Here is an 11,515-nt window from a genome sequence, read left to right as displayed (position 1 = left end):
TTATGCACCTGGAGATGTGGCCGATGATGCGGCCAAGTAGGAAAAGTTCTTGGAGGGACTCAATGATGAGCTGAGCATTCAGCTGACCGTAGCCAACTTCAACAACTACCAGGAGCTGGTAGATCAGGCTCTCATCTTGGAGGGGAAACACCAGCAGATGGAGAACCGCAAGCGGAAGTATGGCAATGGAAAGTTCAACTCCGGCACTCAGCAGAAGCCTCGCTACACCCCCTATTCAGGGAATACCGGGACTGGATCCGGTAAGTTTGGAGGACACGTCCAGCATAACCACCCAGTGCACAACCATGGAGGCCACAACCATGGAGGAAATGGGAACCACCGCAACAACAGCAACTTCAAGAATGGCGGTACTGGCACTTAGCATCATTCAGCTCCAGCTCAGAAGGATCTGAATCACATCACCTGCTTCAAGTGTCAGAAGACGGGACACTATGCCACTGAATGTCCCCAGAACAAGCAGGGAAATGGAAACGGCAACGGCAACTCTGCAGCAAAGAAGCCCAATCCTTTTCCTCGAGCTCAGGTGAATCACATTGATGTTGAAGAGGTCTATGATCACCCCGATACTGTGGTTGGTAAGTTTTTGCTAAATTCACATCCAGTATTGGTACTTTTTGATTCCAGTGCAACGCATTCATTCATATCAAGGGTAGTTGAGGAAAAGTATAGTTTGCCAACTAGAACCCTCAGCCAGCCTATTAAGGTCAGTTCCCCAGGAGGCATGATGACAGCCGGGATAGGATGCCATGCTTTGAGTCTCAACATCGGGAACCATAATTTCCCCACCGACCTCATCGTATTAGAGTCCCAGGGATTGGATGTAATCCTAGGCATGGATTGGTTGGCCAAGTATGAAGGGAATATTGATTGTGCCCTTAAGTCTATTTTGCTCACCACCCCCGAGCAAAAGCGGATTAAGTACGTGTCTCAGTGCCCGACACGGAGTAAACGAGTAAACTCTCTCACGGGAGTAGTCCAGGAGGAAGTACCGATTGTATAGGAATACCCATATGTATTTCCGGAGGAATTGCCGGGCATGCCACCTGATAGAGAGATTGAGTTACTGATTGAGCTATTACCCGGAACAGCCCCGATATCCAAGAGACCCTATCGGATGCCCGCAAATGACTTGGTAGAAATCAAGAAGCAAATTAAGGAGTTGTTGGACAAAGGGTATATTCGCCCAAGTTCTTCACCTTGGGGAGCCCCGGTGCTCTTGGTTGAAAAGAAGGATAAGTCCTTGAGAATGGTTGTCGATTAGCGTGCATTGAACGAGGTGACCATCAAGAACAAGTACCCCTTGCCGATGATCAATGATCTGTTTGACCAGTTAGTTGGAGCCCGAATATTCTCCAAGATCGATCTTCGATCCGGGTATCATCAGTTGAAGATTCGTGAACAGGATATACCCAAGACAGCCTTCACCACTCGGTACGGCTTGTATGAGTACACGGTCATGTCATTTGGACTGACTAATGCTCCGGCATATTTTATGAATCTGATGAACAAGGTATTTATGGAATACTTGGACAAGTTTGTCATGGTGTTCATCGATGACATACTGATATTCTCCAAGAACGAGGAGGAACACAAGGAACATCTGTGTCTAGTTCTGGAGAAACTTCGAGAGCATAAGATGTATGCAAAGTTTAGCAAATGTGAGTTTTGGTTGAAGGAAGTCGGATTCCTTGGACACGTCATCTCAGGAGAAGGAATAGCAGTGGACCCTGCCAAGGTCGCAGCAGTCACCGAATGTAGCACCCACGTCAGTCAAGGAGATCCGCAGTTTCCTCGGACTTGCCGGATATTACCGGAGGTTCATTGAGAATTTCTCAAAGATTGCAAAGCCCATGGCAGAGTTGTTGAAGAAGGAGTCCAAGTATGTTTGGACTGAGGAATGTGAAACCAGTTTTCAAGAGTTGAAGAAATGTCTGGTTACAGCCCGAGTGCTGATATTGCCGAACATTCGGAAGGATTTCCAGGTTTACTGCGACGCTTCCTGTCAAGGACTCGGAGGAGTGCTCATGCAAGAAGGTAAAGTTGTAGCCTATGCATCCCAACAGCTCAGACCCCATGAGTTGAATTATGCCACGCATGACTTGGAACTAGCAGCCGTAGTGCACGCTCTCAAGACCTGGAGACATTTTCTGATCGGAAATAGTTGTGATGTTTACACTGATCACAAGAGCCTGAAATATATCTTCACACAGAAGGAGTTGAACCTCAGACAGAGGCAATGGCTAGAATTGATCAAGGACCATGACATGAGATTGCATTATCACCCAGGCAAGGCAAATGTTGTAGCCGATGCGTTGAGCCGCAAGAGTTATGTGAACACACTCATAGCAGGAGGGTTACCCCAGGAGTTAGCCGATGACCTCCGAGAGCTCAAATTGGAAATAGTTCCAAGAGGATTTGTTGCCACACTAGAAATTCAGTCCACTTTGACAGAAAAGATCCGTGAAGCACAGAAATCAGACAAGGAGATAGCTGAGATTAAGCAGAAAATGAAAGACGGGAAGGCTAAAGGTTTTCGTGAGGATGAACACGGAACTTTATGGTTTGAGGATCGCATTTATGTGCCCAATGATCCCAAACTCAGGAAGTTGATACTTCAGGAGGCCCATGATTCCCCGTACTCGATACACCCCGGCAACACCAAGATGTATCTGGATTTGAAAGAAAGTTTCTGGTGGACAGGAATGAAGAAAGACATTGCCGAGTTTGTAGCAATATGCGATGTTTGTCAGCGAGTAAAAGCCGAGCATCAGAAGCCAGCAGGTTTGCTCCAACCTCTGCCGATACCCGAGTGGAAATGGGAAAATCTTGATATGGACTTCATGACAGGATTACCCAGGACCCGTTCTGGCTATGATTCTATTTGGGTTGTGGTCGATCGTTTGACCAAGGTAGCTCACTTCATTCCTGTGAAGACTACTTACACGAGTGCCAAGCTGGCCAAGATATATATGACCAGGATCGTATGTCTGCACGGAGTACCGAAGAGTATTGTGTCAGATAGAGGGACTTAGTTCACATCAATATTTTGGCACCAACTGCATGAAACCTTGGGAACGAGATTGGAGTTCAGTACAGCTTTTCACCCACAGACAGATGGACAGACCGAGAGAGTCAATCAGATTCTGGAGGACATGTTGAGAGCTTGCGCACTAGACTATGGGTCTAGTTGGGATGACAATTTGCCTTATGCTGAGTTCTCATACAACAACAGCTACCAGACCAGTCTGAAGATGGCCCCTTTCGAAGCTCTATACGGAAGGAGGTGCAGAACACCGTTGATGTGGGATGGAGTTGGAGACCGACAACTTTTTGGTCCCGACCTTATCCGAGATTCTGAAGAGAAGGTCAAGCTGATTCGTGACCGACTCAAGATAGCTCAGTCCAGGCAAAAAAGTTATGCCGACAGCAAACGCAAGGAAGTAACATACGAAGTGGGAGACCGAGCCTATATTCGGGTGTCTCCACTTCGAGGAATCAAGAGATTTGGTGTGAAAGGAAAGTTAGCACCCCGATTCATTGGCCCCTACAAAATTCTTGAACGTAGAGGCGAAGTTGCATATAAACTGGAAGTGCCGGAAGGATTGTCCGGAGTTCATGATGTCTTCCATGTTTCCCAGTTGAAGAAATGCCACGCTGAGATGGCTGATGTTCCGTTGAGAGATACAGTGCCCCTAGAGGCCATACAGCTTGACAGTGATCTGACGTATGAGGAGAAACCCGTCAGGATTCTCGAGACTGCCAACAGAGTTACCCGCAGCAAGATCATCAAGTTCTGCAGGGTGTTGTGGAGCCACCACACCGAGGAAGAAGCCACCTGGGAACGAGAAGAGGATCTTCGTCGAGACCACCCGCACCTATTCTCTAGCCAACCCGAATCTCGAGGGCGAGATTCATCTTAAGGTGGGTAGGTTGTAACATCCCAAATTTCCTAATTTGGAATGTTTTACATTGTAGCTAAGCATCTATGCATATTGATTGAAATAAAGTTTGCATTTGAATTCTTTCGACTTATGCTTTTGCATTTCTATTTTTTTCACACGAGAAATGCCGGGAAATAATTTCTTGCACGCAAGAGAGAGCGGAGGAAAATGACCCTCCAAAATGTGAGGCATTTCTGAAATATTTTGAGCCAAGAAAACCAAAGTTTTATCGTGAAAATAATTGCAAAAAGAAAATATAGCATAAGGGATTTTTTTTCTGAAAAAACATTTTTTTAAAGTTTTTATTTTTGTCTTGGAAAAATGTTAATCGAGTAGAGAATATTTTTCTGATCATTTTGGTATATAATACCTTATATTAATTATTTTATTTGGTTTCCTTTTAATTCCTTGTAGTTTCTGTTTTTAGGAAAACAACTAAAACAGGAAACTTTTTTTTAAAAAGGCAAGCGCCAGCCGGCGCTTTATAGCGCGCAGCCCACCCCGCCAGCCCGGGATCGGCCTACCCTTTCCTATTAGGGCGCTGCACCCAGCGCCCTTCTACCCTCACCCGCTGCCCCTGGGCCCCGCCCCCGCGCCAACCCCACCCGCAGCGCCCTACCCCCCCCCCCCCTCGCAGCGCCACCCCCTTCTTCCCTTTTTCTTTTTTCTTTCTTTCCTTCCCTCTTCTTCTTCCTTCCTTCTTCCTTTCTCCCGTGACTTTCCTTCCCAGCGAGATTGCCCCTTCCATGGCCGGCCCCGATTCCCTACCCATCTATGCCCCCCTCCCCCCTATAAAAACCAGACCCCCGAGCCGCCCTCGCCCCGTTCCGCACCCCGCCGCCCCTGCCCAGCCACCTCGCCGCGCCGCACGAGCTCGCCGGAGCTCGGCACTGCTCGAGCTAGCAGGAACCCCTGCTACCTCCCCCGTCGCCCCGGACGCCTCCCCTACTGCCTCCCCCGACGCCCCGGAGCCGACCGCCCCCTCCTCCGCCACCCCCACCTCCGTCGGTGACCACCCCCCCCCCCCCCCCCGTCGGAGCTGCTTCCCCACCTCGCCGGAGTACTACCTCACCGGCCAACCTCTCTGTAAGTCTCCGCACCCCCCCCCTTTGACCGTTGGATTGGAATCAGACGCATAGGATTAGATGTGCATACCCCTTCGGGTCTTACAAAAAAAACCGGACCAGTTTTTCTGTCACTTAAACTGAGCCGAGTAGTTTTCATTAGATTGCGGCCATGTGCTAGTATCCCTCGCAGCAAGCACCCTGCAGCCAACCAGAGACTGCCACATGTACCCCTGTCCGATTAGTAGCAAATCTTTTTTTCTGTTTAATTCGAAAACAGAGAAAGTTGTAATCTTGTGTCCCCTATAACTTTTGATCTAGAGATCCAATGAGGTTGATTCTTTTTCCAGTAGATCAAAAAAATTCTGTAGTTTTTAAAAACATATAATTTGTCTATGTTTGAAATTTGAAAATTTGAATTAGATCAGATTTAGTTTAAACCTTGTTTTGCTTATTCCAGGAGTTTAAAAAATGATTTTTATTTGATTCTTTTTGCTACTCCTTCCTAGTTATTATATATTACTGTGGTATAAGTTTCAAATTTTTTAAATATTTTTACTTGGCGTTTTAACAGAAACAAGTTTCTGCCTTAGTGACGTGTAGTGAATTCTTTCACTTAGGCCATAGCTACTTATTACTTGTGATGTTATTTGACTTGTTGTTGATTGTAGTGCTTATGGTGTGTATTTGTTTGTATCGGTAGATCACCCGGAGTGCGAAGCTTGTTACTTAGAAGCGCTCGATCAAGACAACTTTCATCAAGGCAAGTCATTTTGATCATACTATCTCCTATGTTTTTCGATGCATGGTAGTTTCACCTTTCTTTGCCCAATTGCATGCCGCATAGGTACTTGGAAATTTTAGTATAGGTTGTAGTATCATGCGGTAGGCACACAACAACCCCGATACTTGGCCCGGGACGACACATTTCATATTGCTATGCTTGAGTAGACGGGATTTTGGTTGAGTGCATAACACGAGTGATGCGAGGTTGATTAGATAACCAAGACCGGTTAAGACAAGATTTTCAAGACCTCGTGATGCAATGCAACTCTGGGTGAAGGACGGTTGATCGGCTCCCTGGAGAAACCAGTGGATGACCCGGGATGCTGGAGACGGCCATGACATCTTGCGGAAAGCTTCACCCAGGCTCGAAGAGACGGACGGAGGCTTCAAGACCCAAGGCTTACCTGCACAACCACAAGTCATTATGGGCTCTGGCTTGGTTGGACAACGCGGCGACTCTGGATAGGCGGTGCTAGCATATGTAGAAGAACGGTAGGAATGGATGGGCACCGACAGGGATTCAGAGGGACCCGTTGAAAGACCATGTTTTGATCATCCCGTCTTCAAACACCCTGAAGTGCGAGGACATACTCGGAGGCGATCAAATCTTGTGGGGAACGTGTGCAAAGCTCTGCAGAGTGCCCAAACCTAATCGATTAGCCGTGTCCACGGTCATGGACAACTTGAGCCGAAGCCTTGAAATTTCCCTGAACTCTCGACACAACTTAATAATGATGTGGGTATTAACAACAACTCGGGTACGAGAATTGGTTGGCGGAACCATCTCGTTAACAACAAACATTGTAGTAATATTTTGCTTTCAGCCCCTCTTGTTGTAGGAGAAAATTGGCTTTATGCAAAACTTATAGCCCTACCTGCCAAATATGCATGTAGAGATAGTTGATTATTATTTTTCCTCTCTCTTTGATGACTTGCCGGCATATTCCATATGCTGACCTACACGACTGCAACGTATCATGTTCCAGAGTACTTTTTCGACCAGGAGTGAGGCTACGATCTACGCTCAACGACATGCCCTGGAGTCGGATGGACTCGTCTACCTGATGCTTCCGCTAGTCTTCGTTAGATATCTCATGAGATGTCCTTCAGCCACTTTATTGTAATCCATTATTGTAATAAAGTACTCGTTATGAGATTTCGATTAATAAAGTTGTGTGATTGAACTCTTGATATATACATTGATGTACTGAGTGTGTACCAGCATGATGTTGGGATGGTACGGAAACACCAGAGGCTTGACTCGTATTGAGTCGGGTCACTACAATACCTCACCCCATTTTACTAGTATTGCCTTTCCTACGGACTCAAAAGTGATTTCTCACAAATATAAAATGAAGAGTCGTTTAGCTTGAAGCTTGGGCTAATCTTATTGCTTTTTTGCAGCAAGGGGAATCTCCACATAAGCCTTTAGCCAATGCATCTTTTGAACTTTTCTGAAATATACTTGGATAAACATATTAGTTCAATGATGCATATGTTGTGATCAATTATCAAAACTACCCTAGGGAGCAATTGTGCTTTCAATATCCCCCTTTTTGTTAATTGATGACAACATATAGATCAAAGCTTCGACGAAAGATATAATCAATGATTAGCATCGACGCTTTGAGATGTATGTGAAAAGCAAGAGCTCCTCCTAAATTTGTGCATTATTTAGAATTTGCATTTGAATGCAAATGCACAATCAATTAGTATCATGGGTCACTCTTCCATGTCACATACAACTTGGTGGTGCGCATACATTATAAGAATGAATAGTAATGCACATGACACCAAAAGGATAAGTGAATGATCACCACATAGATAGCTAAACGATAATAATGTAGCATCAACCAAGCAAGGCGTATGATCAAATAGAGGTAACTCGATAAAGTCATGCAAAATACCAAAGTTCTGAAAAGCAAATGAGAGCAAATAAAGTCAAAAGCTCTCTCTCTCTCTCTCTCTCTCTCTCTCTCTCAGCCCTATCATCTATACATTTCTCCCCCTTTGGCAACAAGTTACCAAAAATTTCAAAAGTATAGAGCTAATCGTCTCTTTGGGCAGCTGATGATGGATCAACAGAAGAGCATCCACGAAGGCTTCTGCTGAATGTCCTGGAGTTGGAGGAGTGGATACTGGAGGTGCTAGAGCTAGGGCTGAAGCTGAAGGTGCAGATGCCTAAGCTGATGAAGTTCGCCTTGCTTCCGACACTGGCATAACTGCTGACTGGGGCTTGGTGCTAAACTGAGTGGTAGTGAGAGGAGGCGACTCTTCATCATCACTGGTAGAATTGGATGTCTTCACACTGTCAACTTCATGCTTGAGCTAATTGATACGTCTCCATCGTATCTACTTTTCCAAACTCTTTTGCCCTTGTTTTGGACTCTAATTTGCATGATTTGAATGGAACTAACCCGGACTAACGCTGTTTTCAGCAGAATTGCCATGGTGTTGTTTTTGCGTAGAAATAAAAGTTCTCAGAATGACCTGGAAATTTACGAGGATTTTTGTGGAATATATAAAAATATTGGCGCAAGAATCAACCGGAGACGTGGAGCGACGAGCCCACAAGCCCAGGACGCGCCCCCCCCCCTTGCCACGCCTAGCGGGCTTGTGGGGCCCTCACAGCTCCGCCGCCTCCAACTCCAGCTCTATTTAGTCCCTTTCGCCTAGAAAAAAATCAAGTAGAAGAGTTCATCGCGTTTTACGATACGGAGGCGCCGCCTCCACCTATTCTTCTCTGGAGGGCAGATCTGGAGTTTGTTCTGGGCTCCGGAGAGGGGAGATCGTCACCGTCGTCATCACTAACCTTTCTTCATCACCAATTCCATGATGCTCTTCACCGTTCATGAGTAATCTCATCACAGGCTTGCTGGACGGTGATGGATTGGATGAGATCTATCATGTAAGCGAGTTAGTTTTGATGGGGATAGATCCCTAGTATCCACTATGTTCTGAGATTGATGTTGCTACTACTTTGCCATGCTTAATGCTTGTCACTAGGGCCCGAGTGCCATGATTTCATATCTGAACCTATTATGTTCTCGTCAATATATGTGTGTTATCGATCCTATCTTGCAAGTTGTAGTCACCTACTATGTGTTATGACCCGGCAACCCCGGAGTGACAATAGCCGGAACCACTCCCGGAGATGACCATAGTATGAGGAGTTCATGTATTCACTAAGTGCTAATGCTTTGTTCTGGTTCTCTATTAAAAGGAGAACCTTAATATCCTGTAGTTTCCATTAGGACCCCTCTGCCACGGGGGGGATGGACAATAGATGTCATGCAAGTTCTTTTCATAAGCATGTATGACTATATACGGAATACATGCCTATATTACATTGACGAACTGGAGCTAGTTACACATCTCTCCATGTTATAACTGTTGCATGATGAATGTCATCCGGCATAATTATCCATCACCGATCCAATGCCTACGAGCTTTTCCTACTGGTCCTTGCTACGTTACTTTGCTGATATTGCTGTCACGGCTGCTACTATTACCGCTACTGCTGTCAATGCTACTGTTACCGTTGCTACTGTTGCTATCACACTACTTTGCTAGTGAAACTTTGTTGCAGATACTAAGTCTTTTAGGTGTGGTTTAATTGACAACTCAACTGCTAATACTCGAGAATATTCTTTGGCTTCCCCTTGTGTCGAATCAACAAATTTGGGTTGAATACTCAAACCTCGAAAACTGTTGCGATCCCCTATACTTGTGGGTTTATCAAGACTATTTTCTGGCGTCGTTGCCGGTGAGGCATAGCTATATTCTCTAAGTCACTTGGGATTTATGTCTGTTGATCACTATGAGGAATCCGAGAGATCCAAAAACTAAAGTCTTGCCCTCAACTACGAGGACAGGTAAGGAACTGCCATCTAGCTCTGCACTTGATTCACCTTCAGTTATGAGTAAGTTTGCGACACCACCACCTGCTAGAAATTCTGATATGTCGCATGTGCTTGATGATGCTACTTCTGCTATCCATGATGCTTGTGATGATGCTTTGCTTGATACTGCTTTGCCACTAGGTGCATTCCTTGATGCACAAATTGCTAGAGTTGTTGCTGAATGTGATGATACTTCTGAAACTGCTGAGATTATTGAAGTAGAACCTGCTATTTCACCTGTTAGAACTAGCTCTCCTAGATATGAATTGCGTGATGTACCTGAGGGTTATGTTATGGAGGGAGAGATAGCTGAGGACTTTCTTGCTTGTAAGGATAGCTATGATCTTGAGAAATTACTGTGTAAGTGGAAAGAAAAATCTCTGAATGCTAGAATGAAATACGATCCTAAGTTTGCTACTTCGCCTATCTTTGTGACCGATAAGGATTATGAATTCTCCGTCAATCCTGAGTTAATCACTTTGGTCGAATCTGATCCTTTTCATGGTGATGAGTCTGAAACGGTTGTAGGACATCTTACTAAGCTGCACGATATAGCCACCCTATTCACGAGTGAGGAAAAGATCCGCCACTACTATATCCTTAAGTTGTTTCCTTTCTCGCTAAAGGATGATGCTAAGACTTGGTTCGCTTCTCTTGCTCCTGGTTGTGTGCGTAGTCCCTAGGATATGATCTACAACTTCTATGAGAAATATTTTCCTGCCCATAAGAAACAAGCTGCCTTGCACGATATATATAACTTTGTGCAAGTCGAAGAAGAGAGTCTCCCACAAGCTTGGGGGAGGCTCATCCAGCTACTGAATGCTTTGCCTCATTACCCTCTTGAGAAAATAAAATACTTGATATCTTCTATAATGGACTAACCGATGCTTCTAGGGACCACCTAGATAGTTGTGTTGGTTGTGTTTTTAGGGAACGAACTGTGGAACAAGCTGAGATTCTATTGAATAATATCTTGTGCAATGAGAATGCTTGGACTATTCCTGAACCACCTCCGAAGCCAACTCCAAAGAAAAGAGGTATTCTATTCCTTAGTCCTGAAGATATGCAAGAAGCTAAGAAATCTATGAAAGAGAAAGGCATAAATCTGAAGATGTCAAGAATCTACCACCTATCGAAGAGATCCATGGTCTTGATAACCCGACATGGGTAGTAGAGGTAAATTCTCTTCGTAGATTCAATGAGAGTGATATTCCTTTTGATAAACCTGCTAGCTTATGCTTAGATGAATTTGATAACTTTGTTGTCAAACAACAAAGTTTCAATGATTATGTTAGCAGACAATTGGAACAGAATGCTCGTATGCTTAGTCATTTAAGTGCTTGTGTGGATAGAAGTGTCAATGATCTTAAGCTTTTGAGTAAACATGCCTCTATGGTTACTACTCAAGTAGAGCAAGTACTTAAGGCTCAAAATGACTTGCTCAATGAGTTGAATGAAAATTCTGTCAGAGTCGTCACTAGAGGTGGTAGAATGACCCAGGAACCTTTGTATCCTAAGGGTCATCCTAAGAGAATTGAACAAGATTCTCAAGGAGTTAGCACCAAGGCACCTAGTCATCCTAGGAAGAAAAAAAGATGATAGGAACTTGCATGCTAGCAACCCCGTTGCTGTTACACACGAGAATCCAAATGATATCTCTGTTTCTGATGTCGAAACACAATCTGGTGATGAACATGAGCCTAATGATAATATCGACACTGGTGCTCATGATGATACTCAACCTAGCAATGATAAGGATGTGGAGATTGAACCTAGTGTTGATCTTGATAACCCACAACCT

The sequence above is a fragment of the Hordeum vulgare genome, chromosome 2H (genome assembly GCF_904849725.1).
Source record: "Hordeum vulgare subsp. vulgare chromosome 2H, MorexV3_pseudomolecules_assembly, whole genome shotgun sequence".
Taxonomy (NCBI): Eukaryota; Viridiplantae; Streptophyta; class Magnoliopsida; order Poales; family Poaceae; genus Hordeum; species Hordeum vulgare.
The sequence above is the reverse complement of the archived record's forward strand: the minus strand, read 5'-3'. Positions refer to the sequence as shown.